The sequence below is a fragment of the Zalophus californianus genome, chromosome 2 (assembly GCF_009762305.2).
Source record: "Zalophus californianus isolate mZalCal1 chromosome 2, mZalCal1.pri.v2, whole genome shotgun sequence".
Classification (NCBI taxonomy): Eukaryota; Metazoa; Chordata; class Mammalia; order Carnivora; family Otariidae; genus Zalophus; species Zalophus californianus.
In genome coordinates this window covers 131,426,480-131,441,355 of record NC_045596.1, presented here as the reverse complement: position 1 = coordinate 131,441,355, position 14,876 = coordinate 131,426,480, and the positions used below count along the sequence as shown (strand labels likewise).

General features: G+C 34.7%; 1 pseudogene; it reads right to left on the bottom strand.

Moving 5' to 3' along the window:
• Positions 1-825: 825 nt before the first annotated feature.
• Positions 826-14,491, bottom strand: LOC113925463 (annotated as a pseudogene).
• Positions 14,492-14,876: the final 385 nt, after the last annotated feature.

The window sequence follows — 14,876 nt, the reverse complement described above, 5'->3', positions numbered from 1 at the left end:
GCACAGCCTCTGCCTGGAACCATAAGGAGGAAGATTAGGACAATTTTCTCATAACAACCCTAGTCAATGAGTTAAGATTGATCTAATGCCTTTGGGGGCCAAGGTAGTGTCACTGATCACTACAACTGAAGTTAGGTGAAATTTTATAGTACTTATTCTCCCATTGGATGACTTCAATTGTAGAGATAACTGCCCATACGGTGCACATATAAAGAATGACTCAGCACCCACTGAATTATCTACATGGTTCACTCTGGTCAGTTAATAAGTGTACAGAGATTTCCTCAAATGCCTTAAAACTGTTAAGTCTTCCAAACTTTCCTGAGGGCCTGTGTGTGTGTGTGTGTGTGTGTGTGTGTGTGTGTGTTGGCTATAAAGTTCAATGCTCAGGAAGTTTACAACTCTGTCTTAGCCTTAACTTCTTACTTGTGCAGGGCCTCAAGGTCACCCAGGGATGGGAGACTAGAGTCATCTTAGGCATTTTGTGGGCATATCCACAGTCCTGCACATGCATGTGACTTTCTAGTTTTCCAGGTATACATCAGAGCTTTCAAAGTTCTCTATGGATATCTCATTCCAGAGAACTTTCTACAGGTTTGCCAGATGCTTGTTTGCCCGGACTAGCCTACACTTCAAAAAAATGCTGTGTTAAACAAGTGCTGTTGATTTGGGGGAACAAATCCTTGGGATAGGGCTTCCCCTGTTCAGCAAGACCACTTTTTCCAGAGATCTGAAAGGCCTACTGAATAGTGACACTGTTCGGAGACTGGGAATTTTTCAGGTCTCCAGTCTCATTCTTTCCCTTCTGGTGGTGGCCAGGCTATGTTAACAGCTACTATGCTGACGAGACTGCTGGCTTCGAAGACTACTGTGGAGCTGGGGAAAGAGAGATGGGAATAAACTAAGTTAAAATGCTACAAATTCGGGACACCTGGGTAACTCAGTTGGTTAAGCGGCTGACTCTTGATTTCGGCTCAGGTCATGATCTCAGGGTCCTGGCATCGAGCCCTGCGCCGAGCCCTGCATCAGGCTCTGCACTCAGTGGGGAGTCTGCTTGAGGATTTTCTCTCTCCCTCACCCTCGGCCTCTCCCTCCCCCATGCTCACGTGCAGGCGTGTGCTCTCTCTCTTTAAAATAAATAAATAAATCCTTTAAAAAAAAAGAAAAGAAAAGCTATAAATCCTGCTGTTTGCCCTGAGGTTCAGCAGCTTCTCTTGAGTAAATGCTCCTCTGTTGTTGGGTTTTTTTTTTTTTTCCCCCAAAACTCATTTAATACCCAGAGTTCTGAAAAAGTAGATTTTGAAATATTGTCAACATTTTGATTGTTTTTGTTGAGTAACAGATTTACAGAGGATACCATTCTCATTCTTTGAGTTTTGATCGTAATTTGATAGAACTCATTCTTTGAGTTCTATCCTAATTACTTTTCAGTGTCTTGTGATAGTTGCTTTCTGTATTCTGTTGCCCAGTGTTTTCAGAGGCACAATTATTGCTAATTGAAATCAGTAAGAAAGATATGCTGGCATATGATCACTCTGTCTTAACTGCAACTGGGAACTCGACAGCATGTGCTTTATTCAAATCAAAGCAAGAATATTATATATAACAGACTTACTCTATTCATCACTGACTCATAAACAACAAAATCTAATTTTTTTTATTTTCAAAGGCCTAAATAACCAAGATTATTGTAAATATGTTTATGCATTAAGTGTTATTATACTGAAAGACTATTTTTCCTTACAATACAATTTTATAACATATATTCAGTCAAAGTTTAATATCAAAATAGTTTTAGTTCATGTAAATGTTTTGATTTGATTATTAACAAAAATGTGAATAATATATGCATGTGTAACAAAATAAAAATTTTGCTGAACTATATAAAAGGTCCACATTAGACATTGCTTTCCAGGCACTTTTAACTATTCCATTTCTGGTTGTTATTAAGTAAAACGTATTTTTGAAAAAAGGGATTTGTTAAGTGGTATAGGATTAATGGATAGATGTTCACAAACTTTTTTCATTTTCCAAGGTTTGAAAGAGTTTTGTAAAAATATACATTCTATGTTTAGCACATTGTCTGATTCTAGAGTGGAGCTCCAGAACTTGCTCTAGTTTAGGTATCCATAAACTAATGTATGTTGATGTATAAGAAGGCCTGTATGTCAGATAGGGGTGTTGTAAGGATCACAGTTTGAGAAACATTGAGACAGATGCTAGAGTAGTTATAGCGCTCCCCAAACATTCTATAATGAGGGCAAGGAAAACGTCCACAGACGTACATTATTTAATATCAATCTTAAAATTCATTTGTGTTCAATAACATCTATATTTTACTAATAAAAAGGATAGTAAAAAACAAAATATAACACTATGTATGAGAAATATGTCTTAGTCAAAATTTTATGTCCATTGGTTTATTTGTCCTTTGCAATAACCATTTTGGATGGAAAAAAAAAAAAAGATTTCCTATTCAAAAATTCTAGAATCTGAGGTGCAAAAAACACAGAAGTAGAACACAGCGGTAGTGAGACTACCAGAGAACACACGTTTTATAATTCCACACAACAGATTGACACATTTCTCTATATTTTACAAATTTAACATGATTCCTCTAAAATGTTTCAAAAAAACATTGTATGTAAATGCTCTGATGATCAATAAGAACCACAGATTACCATAAATAATATTCTGCAAATATTATTTTTATTCATAAGCAAAATGGCTTGTTGTGAAAGAATAAGGAAAAATGGGATTTATAGGGAGTGGTGTTATCATCTGGCACACTTCATTTCTGGCATTACAGATTATATAATCTTTCTCCACCTAGACAAACATGTATTATTATAATGCCATTTTGATTATTTATTTATTTATTTATTTATTTATTTATTTATTTATTTAATAGAGAGAAGGCATGCCCCTGAGTGTGGGGATGGACAGAGGGAGATGGAAGGAGAGAATCTCAAGTAGACTCCACACTGAGTGGGAGCCCAACCCAGGGCTTGATCTTAAGACCCTGAGATCATGACATGAACTGAAACCAAGAGTGGGATGCTCAACCAACTAAGCCACCCAAGAGCCCCTGATTATTGTTTAAATTAAGATATTCTAACCTTGGCAGAATTAAGAACATTCTGTCATTTCAGGAGAAATGGAACGTATATCCTGAAGTAAGTTGGGACTTACTATATTTCTAATTTTATGACACAAAATTAAAACTATAATCAGGAATTATCAGGAAATCTTAAAATATATGACAAGCTAAAGTACTGTGGTCTGAATTATAAAAAAAAAACTATATCTGTTCTTTATTGCACTATATTTTTTGAGACACAAAATTATTCTTATTTTCATTACCATGATGAAATCTTAAAAACTATTTCTCTGAATGCTTCTTTTGGTTTTTTATTATGCTTTTGGTTCTATTTTAGACCCTGAATGCTTTAATTTTCATCTCTTAGCAGTTGAGGGACAAAATTAAAGGAATTGTAGGTGAAAGAAGTGATAGTTTTTCCATGCTCTTGGATAGACATCAAAGGAAGAGGGTTTTATTTTATTCCCTGTGATTTTCTTTGGGTTTGGGAACCAGCAAGTATCATCAGAACACAAAACTTCCAGTTCAAAACGAAGAAGAAAAAAAAAAGTGCTTCACTCCCAAAAAATCATCTCAAACTGAGGAAAGGTTTTGAAAGGGATATTAATAGATCTCTGCACACAAAAACAGCTCTGAATGAAAGAAAATGTTTTCATTTTACAGAACTGTTTGCAATGATAAGAATGCAATGTTTGCAGACAAATATATGGCAAAATCATACTATTTTCTGTAGTTGTCAATCAAACAGTTGTACCAAGGAGAAAGAGTGCCTCAAAGAACTCATGAACCAGTAGCTGAGTGAAGACAAGCATAGCTGACTCTAGTTTTAGATGCAGCTTTTCCCCTGGAAGGGTCCCTTTGCCAATGGGGAATAAATAGAGGAATTCTTAGTTCCACATTTGTGAAGTTTTTTTCCAGCCACTGCCAGCCAGGAATTCTCATTATTGCTACCAAGAATCAGATATGATTGTTTTTAGTGATACAAGGACATTCATTTCTTCAAGGATTTGGTAGAATGATTGAGGATGGTTACTATTCCCCAAAGCTTTCTGCTTCTTCAGTCTGACTCAAAGCAAATATACAAGAGCCAGTAATGAAGGTGTATAAAGCTCTTAAGAGGTCATCAAGTTGATGTAAACATACCCATACATAATTGAAGATATGAAGATATTAATTATAGTTAATAACAGTCACTGACATGAGTCCATGTTCATCTGTACTGTTGCCTTATTTTCATTTTAAATATAAATGTATAAAATATTTTCTTCTTAGATGAATGGAATGAAATGAGTACAATTTCTTACCTTATGCAGGTAGTCTATATAATAGTTCGAGACACTCTGTCATTTTGGATAGTTCTATCCCACACACTAGGGAAATCTAACGTCCTATTCAGCAGTGACATGTAAAGGACCAACAAGTGGCAGGGTATAGGCACTGAACAATCACAGTGTGGCACAGCCTTATCACAGTGGTCCTGGCTGCAAATGACCAGCAGGACTGTACCAGGGTTACACCATACCAGGTGGTGTGTCAGTCCTGGTCCTCTTGAGGTATGTATGAGTTCCCAAGGCCTCACTTTTCAATAGCTCCAATTTTCTGCTTTTGCACAATGACTGCTTTCTACACTCTTTTGTGGCTTTTCGTTTAATTCTGCCAAAGCTGTATTAGTCAAATAACCAAAGCAAAAAATGAATTTATTAGGTAGCCATTAGTTTACAGAATCTATGGATCTATGGGTAATCTCAAGATCCAAGAACCAAGAAAAAGAAGTAAAGTAACAGAAATCAGAGCTGTTGGTTAATGGATGGCCCTGTTGCCATGCAACCAGGAAGAAATCTTGCGCAGTCCCTGTATCTATGCATTGCTTGCTGAGGTTTCAGTGTCCTGGGCTAGAGCATTTTCTTTGCTGAACCTCGGTCCACTGGAACTTGCATTATTACACCAGAAAACCATTGGCTGAAAATTTCCCATTATACTATCCTGCTGTTAAAAAGTCCTCAATTTTTCCATTCCTTACTCTACAATCCTCCCTACTTGCTAGATTCCTCTCCCTACCAAGAAATCCTGTACATTTATTGAAAATTTTGAGCCTTATTCCAATTCTTTCCTTTTAAGGCTTTTCATTTCTCACCTCATGGATTTTTTTATAATATTCCTAAAAATAAATACATACATACATACTTAAACACATAAAGTCATTTTCTTCCCTCAAATGAACTTTCTTCTTTGTTCAATTGTGTTAGTTTTCCTCATCATAAAATTAGATGATCTACCTAGTGATAGTGTTGGGTTGCTATCTTCCTAGTGATTGTGTAGGATTTTATGACTGTGTGTGTCCTAAAAATACTTTCAATGGGAAGTGGTGTAACAGGGGGTGGGGAACATCGTTTTGTCAATTTTTCATAGTAATGGTCATTTATCCCTTCTTCTGTTTATGAAACTAATAGTAAATTTCTTTATTTATGTCAAGGAGTTTGCAAGCAATGAAAACATCTACATTTAAATTTTTAAAATAGTTTTTAGATTATTAACATGTGGAAAATTAAAAACACACAAGTTTGAGAATAATAAAATTTATAAATATTTACTATTAAATACTGGATTTAAATGCTTTGTAATAGGAAAGCATTTATTAATTGCTTATCTGTATATGATATTAAACTAGGAAAAACTTAAAAACAAGTTAACTAATGCAGTCTGGGCCCAGTTAGTCTGTGGATGATTAACCCACTTGCTTTGAGCATGGTGCTAATGAAGCCCAGATCCCAGGTTTGATCTCCCTGTGGGCTGGCGAGTTTGGCTCTTTGCCATCGCCGCATATTTCACTTCTAACTTTCATAAGGAACTCTTACACACAAGTCTGCTCGCAGGAGGACAAACAAGATACAGAATATAGATGCACATTTCCAAATTCATCAACTCAATTGGAAAAACAAAACATACCCTCTTCTTGGGGCAGGTCAGTAATCTTCATTGGGCAATAATACTTCCGCTTGTAACAGTATTGCCATTGTTAAAAATGAACAAACCCTGTTTATGCAGAATGTTTGATAGGGCAAAAACAGCGCCTTCATGGATGCTATAAGCATTAAAAGATACTTAAACTCTGTACATCTATCCATTTCATTTATACATTGATAGGGCACTGAAAGGTAGAAGATAATTTGAAACATATACTTCAATAAGGGCTCTCTAAAACAGTTAATTACATATAATTTAGCTGTTGCCTCATGGTTGAAATGATTTTTGTATGTGAAGCTTAGTCATATTTGGTTTGCTTCAGTTTCAATTTTTTTTTTTTTTTTTTGGAGAAGTTGGGGGGAATGTGGGAGGAGGGGCAGAGGGAGAAAGAGAGAATCTTAAAGCAGGCTCCATGCCCAGAGCAGAGCCTGACTGGAGGCTCGATCTCACAACCCTGAGATCATGACCCAAGAGGAAATCAAGAGTAGGAGGCTTAACCAGGCACCTTAGTTTCAACCTTTTTTGAAATTTTGTGTCAATGTCAAAAATTGCTCTGGCTGCACCTTTCTTAAAGCACAGCATTCTACAATTACTGGTTTTGTTCATTTTTAAATAAATCAATACATGAACATGTGAATTAGAGTACAAGAAATATTTCAAAGGTTAAAAGCTAGTTGTCTTGAAAGTTCTATCTCTGTCAAAAGATTTTTTGTTGCGTATGTGTGAGCCATTCTCCAAAACTCTCTGTATTCTTGCATATCTTGCGTGAGGAACTTGTGTGGGTCTTTAATAGTATTATAAAGATTAGTATGATACAGCTTAATATATTTTGGACATTAGAAGTTCTCTAATTTATGGGGGGCTGAAAACAGGTATTTAGCCAAATAACTCAGGTTAAAATTAAAAGAACTCCCAGGGTTTTGAAGTATTATGCTAGTTTTTTTTTTTAATTTTCTGAAGCCTGAAAAAAATGGTTTATTTCCTCAATCTTTAATTTCTGTACCAGATGTATTTTGGTAACTAATAGGAAGCTATAAATTTTGTTATTAATTATGAATGTCTTATGAACTCTATCTTTAAACATAGTTCTGGTCAATAAAAATTCATCTTTGAAAGATTTATTAAGCTTGACCAAGGAATTAGTAATCAGTTCAATGAAAAGTGATTCAACCTGCTTTACATGGACTAGACTATTTTTAATGATTTCTTTCTAAATGCAACTTCCATTAAAAAATAAATATCTTACTCCTAAAATAATTACATACTTTTAAAAAGAAAATATAGTGGCAATATGATTTAAATATAATAAAGAGAGGGCTGGTGTGGGCTATATGTAGGATCCAAGTTTCTAAGCATTGCTGTCTTATGTTTCTTTTGATCATCAGGGGAAATTCATGATATTGGGGATGTCATAGGGAGGTTTTCATAATGCAAAGCCCCACATGCACAATTCAGGAATATGATATTAAAGAAAGATAGAGTGATGTTATAGAAATTAAAGGGTAATTCAACCATTTCTATGATTTCAACTATCATTTTTTAAGAGAGTGGGAGGGGGGGAGGGAGCAAGGGAGAGGGACAGAGAGAACCTTAAACAGGCTCCACACCCAGCCTGACACAGGGCTTGTGTCTTATTTAATATCTCTCATCAGGATTAAGTCACTAGGCACATGCAAAACCAAAAACAAACAAACGAACAAAAAATAACTGCTGAAAAAACATCAGCACTTACTTCAAACTTTAGTAGTTACATTAATACCGTGATAGGTGAGACATCTTCATTTGCATACCACTCTGTAAAGCATGGCGTCACTTAAAACAATTGGCTGTTCTAAATTCCACTCAGATTTTATTCCAAGTATTTTATGCATTTGTCAAAAGTGAAGGGGTAGTGGGCAATGAATTGGCTTCGTTAGCAAAAGAAGATTTTTAAACACTTAAAAGATTCCAATTTTATATTATCGTATGATGCTTCAAATAGAGAAAAATAGTTATTTACGATAATTGTTTGAGGTTTTAATCCAAGCTACTAAATTGAGTCTTTGAAAATTTGAATGGTATATTAAGTTGAGTCAGGGCTTCCACCTTGAAAATTAAATTTTTATTTGCAGCGATAAGAATACTAATTTCCTGAAAGCACAACATCATGACACAAGCATTATACTTGCTGAATTAAGAAAACATTGGAATAGGAATGTACTTGGAATTGACAGTGATGCACACAAAGCTCATAATTTTGCCATACAAACCGCAGTACTCTATCAATCTAAATATAAGCAGGTTGTGAAAATTTGCAAACATTTCTGTATATGCACAGCAAATAAACTCCAAAAATTAGGTGATGAAGCTGTTATTAATACAAAAATGCCTGTGCCACAGCAGTCGATGCTGTCTTTGCTACTTATTATCAATTAAATATTGGAAGTGGTTTTGTCTCATAATTATTGAAAAGAAAGCTTTCAAAACAAAAGATATTAAAATGTATTCCTTTAAAAAATAAGAAAAAAGATGAACAAATTAATCTATGAGAGGCTGAACTGTTTACAAGTATAAGTTTGAAATTTTATTATTGTGATTTGGAATACTTCATATTGTGGGAAGAATCTCTTGGATTTCCTATATTTATCGGCCAAGTTTATATTCTATACTGATAAATAGAATGCATTTGAATGGGATTCTGATTTCCAGCATCTATATTTCCCTAAACATTCCAAATAGTATTAAACTTCAAAAACTTATTTTATAAATTTTGACTCATAAAAATATTTGTTGAAGAAATATGGAGGCAAAAAATGATGGGACAAAGTATTTAAACATTTTTAATATAAAAAATTAGAATTAAATATCTTCTTCATTTAATGTTTTTTAAATTTTTCCTTTTTTGGTATTCAATAATTTATCATTGAATATAACACCCAGTGCTCATCACATCCTATGCCTTCCTTAATATCCATCAGCCAGGTACCCCATCCCCTCACTCACCTTCTCCATTTAATATTATTTCCTCTGAGCTTATTGGGTGTTTCAACATCTGTTGAGAGACTTTATTCAATTAACAATATTATGACCTGAATAGGCAGTCATATAAAAAGTACAGCATAAGGAATATAATCAATAATATTGTCATAAAAACTATTATGACCTGCAGAAGAAAGATCAATTGAAGGCAATTATTTTGAATTTTTTAAATAAAATAAAAGTTTGAAGATTACATGAGTTTTATAAAAATATAAAAATAAATAAAGCATATTTTAAAAATATATTCCCAGATAAGTATCAGTTCCATTGTATTAAAGACATTTGATTTATATATATAAGTAATTTATATATATAAATATTATATATTATATATTATATATATTATAAACACACACATCAAGAATAATGATTCTGCAATTCTGCCTATGGTATTTTAAATTAATGTTCAAATAAGCAATAAAAATGAACCCATTTTCAAAATTTAATGTAGGCAGTTTTAGTTTTGAAAGAATCTTATCTTTGAAAATAATTTGTGAAAAGAACTATTTGAGGGGCACCTGGGTGGCTCAGTCGTTAAGCGTCTGCCTTCGGCTCAGGTTATGGTCCCAGGGTCCTGGGATCGAGCCCCGCGTCGGGCTCCCTGCTTGGTGGGAAGGCTGCTTCTCCCTCTCCCACTCCCCCTGCTTGTATTCCCTCTCTCACTGTGTCTCTCTTTGTCAAATAAATAAAATCTTAAAAAAAAAAAACTATTTGAAGATCCATGGTAAAATAAAACATGTCATCAATAAAGAACTATTTAATAATATTGTATGATTTTAATTATTTTTAAAAGATTTTATTAACTTGTTTGAGAGAGAGAGAGAGAATGAGTGAGAGAGAGGGAGAAGTAGACCCCTTGCTGAGCAGGGAAGCCTGACTGGGGGCTCGATCCCAGGACCCTCTGATCATGACCTGAGCTGAAAGCAGCCACTTAAACAACTGAGCCACCCAGGGCCCCTGATTTTAATTATTTTAACACACTCTTTCTCATTCAAAAATGTCCTGACTTGGATGATGCATTACATAATCACAATGTTCTTAGTCATCACTTCCTCCATCAAGTCTAAATTAAGAGCCAAGGTACCTGATGGAATATTTGAGACAATATTTTCTCACATAGTGTAATAATCAAACTTTGAGCACTACACAATTTTAGAGAAGGAAAAACTGGGTAGACTATCCCAGACAAAGCAAAATTAATAAAGAGAGAGAGCAAAAGTTTAGAATTAGCCTAAAAAATATTGTCAAAGAGGTGAAGGAGCATATGTGTAAAACTAAGAAAGAAGCAGTCATGAAGAAAGGCCAACTGTAAATATAGTCTCTGAGAAATATTGCGGCTGAAATACAAATTTAGTGGATGGATTGAAGAATAGTCAGCATAGGGCACAAAATAAATTTAAGCATGAGAATATTGGGTTAATGAGAGACTATGGACTCTGAGAAACCAACTGAGAGTTCTAGAGGGGAGGGGCTGGGGGATGGGTTAGCCTGGTGATGGGTATTAGAGAGGGCATGTTCTGCATGGAGCACTGGGTGTTATACACGAACAGTGAATCATGGAACGCTACGTCAAAAACTAATGATGTAATGTATGGTGATTAACATAACATAATAAAATAAAATTAAAAAATATTGGGTTAGTATCTTTCAGAAACCATTGGAAAGCCACAAAGAGAAATATTAAAGGAAAGTAAACAAAAGTGTGGGTGATAAGATAAAACAGAAGTGTTGTGATCTCTAAATTAAGAGACCCCACACAAAAGTAAGAGTGGCAGGAAAGAGGGATGCCTAGGTGGTTCAGTCGGTTAAGCGTCTGCCTTGAGCTCACTCAAGTCATGGTCTCAGGGTCCTGGGGTGGAGCTAGCCAGCATCGGGCTCCCTGCTCAGTGGGAAGCCTGCTTCTCCCTCTCCCTCTGCCCGTCCCCCCTGCTCATGCACTCTTTCTCTCTCTCTCTAATAAATACATAAAAAATCCTAAAAAAAAAAAAAGAGTGGCAGAAAATAAAATATTTAAGGAAATGGACTCACTGAACATCGGCTCAGAGTTTCTCCTAGTTAAAGAAAAGTGAAGTCAGATTGAAAGGCTTCCGATGCTGCCATACAAAACAGATTTAAAATTTCTACATATAGACACATAATATTAAAACTAAAGATTTAAAAGATAAAAGCTTTCTGAAAGAAAAAGCCAACCATCCATAAAGAAACAAGATACAGATTTATTTCAATTTTCTCATTAGCAATAGCTGAGTGAGTAGGAGAATAAATATTTTCACAGGGCTGAAGGAAAAGAAACTCGAGTTAAGATATTTTTTTAATCCCACGTAACTTCCATTTAAAAGTGAAGACAAAAAAAGAATTTCAGCACACAGAGTTTCAGAAATTTTAAACTCGTATAAAAACTCTCTTGGAAAATAATCTTGGATGAGGTAGTCCAGCACAAAAAATAAGTCCAGAATTCTTCAAGATAAATGGATATGTGAGATATGCCAGGTGTCGAGTTTCTAACATTATTCTATCTTGAAATACATCAAATGCAATGTCTTTTCATAACTAAAATGTGACTGACACATAGGTCAAAAGACAAAAACAAAATCCAAACAACAGATCCAGAAGATATAAAGATGAAAAAACTGACAAATATATTATCATTATTTTTCATAATATAAAAAAATATTAATCTTGCAATGTTATTTCAAAATTATTAAGCAAAGCTTTATAGAACTTGGGTGAAGAAAATATCTGTACAGTCAAAAATATTTCTTTCATATAATGATAGATGGAGTGAGTAAAAGCTAAGCAAAAATATTTAGAAGTTAATCACCAAGTATAGCTGTAAAGATGGCTTATGGTCTGTACAATAAAAAACTATCAAATGTAATTTGTGTAAAGAGAAATTTATGAAACACTTTAGACTTTAATGAAAACAAACCTACTACATGTCAAAATTTGACAGATACAACCAAAACAGTACTTACAGGGAAATTTATAATTGTACATACATGTATTAAAATAAGAACAAGTGACACAAAGAACTGAGTGATCCTATTGGAATAAACAGAAGAAAATTTTAAAAAATTAAGATAGACATAAGTGAATAAATGCATTAAAAACACATAAATAAATTAAAAATAGAGAAACTATCTTACAGCTTAAAAACCTGACATTGACAAGAAACAGTAGGGAGAGGAAAATTAAATTATTTAGAATTACAATATGAACTTAATCTTGTTTCTACTCGCTTCTTTCTCTAATACGTATTCATGTAGAAATATATATGTCAAATATATTTTCATAAGTATGTATGCATATATAATTCCAAAGACACAGCAGAGATTAGAGCAAAAATAATATACAAAATTGATTAGTTACACAGTTGAAAAAAGCATAAATAGATACACTTCAAAAAGAATATAAAATGAAAATCGACATAAGAAAAAAAGAGAACACCAAAAGCCATTTATGTAATTAAAATAGGAATAGAAGGTTGGAATATGCAATTATTAAGCTTGAGTTACTAGATATGAAGAATGATTTGGTACAATTTTTATTTTCATTCATTTATTTCTATATTTCTTAGTTGCAGAAAACAGAAATTGACCCTGGCATTTAAAAGTACTGGTTATATTAAACTTCCTTCCCCAGACCAATGGAATTTATTACTTTTGGTGAAGAGTGGGCTAATCAAAAAGGGTAACAGCTCAGTTTTTTCCCCATTCACAGGTCATTGTTTCACACTTGTTTTTATTAGTTGTGGCCCACTGTCCTGATTCACCCTTATCCTGTGGTCAAGTATGACCATTTCTAAATTTGTCCAAAAATATTTACACAAAGGCAGATTTGTCCCACCTGGTATTTGTGGTCTTTGTTTTTCTTCCACATGATTTCCTTTGTGCTTATTTCTTCTGAACTTAACCCTGTTTGTGCTTGTTCCCATCTCTAACATTTATTCATGGAGAAATGTTAGGCGCAAGCCATGACAGCTCTTACAGTTTACCCACAGAAGTGTGAGGTCAAATAGACTTTAAATCTAACCCACTTATTTACCAACATCTTTAGGGACAATAAATATTATGCAAGAGATTATCTGGTAAATGACATTTTTGTCAAGAGAAATGTATCAAATTATGAAATTATATAACAGTTTTAAATATGATGGATGTGTCCTGCAAGCATAGTTTCTACACTACTTAATTGTTCTGTTAATTGTAGGTTAAAGACTACAATAAAGTATATGAAATTCTCTTTCCAACATTGAACACTAAATACATAAGGAATGTGGCAGTATTGTGAACTGTCTCTATTTTTCCCCCTGAAGTTTGTCCCCATATTAACTTGGAATTCTCATCTTTAAATATGCATTTTTTGAGAATGACTATAGAAGGAGTATTTCCAGAATTTCGCTGTTCTAATGTCCATATGTGTTTTTCTTTTCCTTTTTTTCTTTTCTTTTCTCTTTTCTTTTCCTTTCTTTTCATCCCTTTCCTTTCCTTTCCTTTCTTTTCTTTTTTTTTTTTGAGACCATGATTTTTGTTTTTAAAGGAACTGTTATTTAGAACACCAACTTGTGAAGGATAAACTCCATTTGTGAAAGAAAACACAGAGCAGAGGTAGCCCTGAAGCTGAGGAACAGCTTTGATTGCCGGAAGAATTTTCGAGTCCACAGCTTTCAGATTAACTTTGCACTGCTCTGTAATCTCCTATTTCTCTTTCCCTGTGACAAAGACCTCACCTTCCTGGTGTTTGGGTGTACACAGCTTCTTCTTCTTGAAGTAAGCTTCAGTGAGACGTTGTGGGATTTTTCACATTGCTGATACCGATTTTGGTGCAAGCAGCAATCACAAATTTCTGGTGTGTTCTACACAGAGGAACTCAATTGAGGACCAGAGATCTGGTTACAAGTAGCAAGCCACTGCTCAGTTTCTTCAGGAAAACCACCCTCTTGCCTCTTTGGCACTCAGTGAGGATGATCAAAATGGTGCCAGGAATGATGCTAGCTTACAGCTTGCTCACATGCTGACTGACAGGGTTTTTTGCTGTGGCTCAACAGCTTCCTGAGGCACGCCTTCAGTAGGATAATACCCAGGCATTTTGCGAATTTTAACTACTTGGGTACCACCATTCTTGTCACCAACAACTGGTTTCCTGATAGTAGCCAAGAATCTTTTCCTTTTGCTTTTCAACCCTGGTTTTAGCTGCTCAGTATTTCCTCTTGTACACGGTCTTTCTGAATCCAGAGCCGATCAGGAATATCTGCCATTTCCTTCTGACTAGGACAGGGCTTCGGCTGCCATGGGTTTCCCCTCTCTTCTGAGTTTTAGCCTTCTAGAACAACCTTGCCACCAGCATCAGCTTTCTTGGCTTCAGGTTTCTTCTCGTTAATATCGGCATCTCAGCTTTTTCACCCACCATCTTGCAAGATGGAAAAGAGCTTGAGACCATGTTTTTTAACTGGTCAGCACTACAGGGGTCTCTGCAAGATCTGGACTAGTGACAATTGGAGAGAATAAAAGGCTGAATGGGAGAGCCCCTGCACCAAAGACCAACCTCATCTTTGCAGGTCTATATATACTCTACCAGCATCTTATTAGTAAACCACCCCCAAACCCTAAAATACTGGGATTTAATTTAATTTAATTTAATTTAATTTGAGTCTCTACACAGAAGTACTTCACAGTGAAACTGGACACTCCATGGGTAAACATGAGGTAAGTACACTTGTCATTAGATCAATCAGCACCTGTTGTTACAAATACCTTAGTTGCCTAAAAATGAATGAATTAATTAAATTTGAATA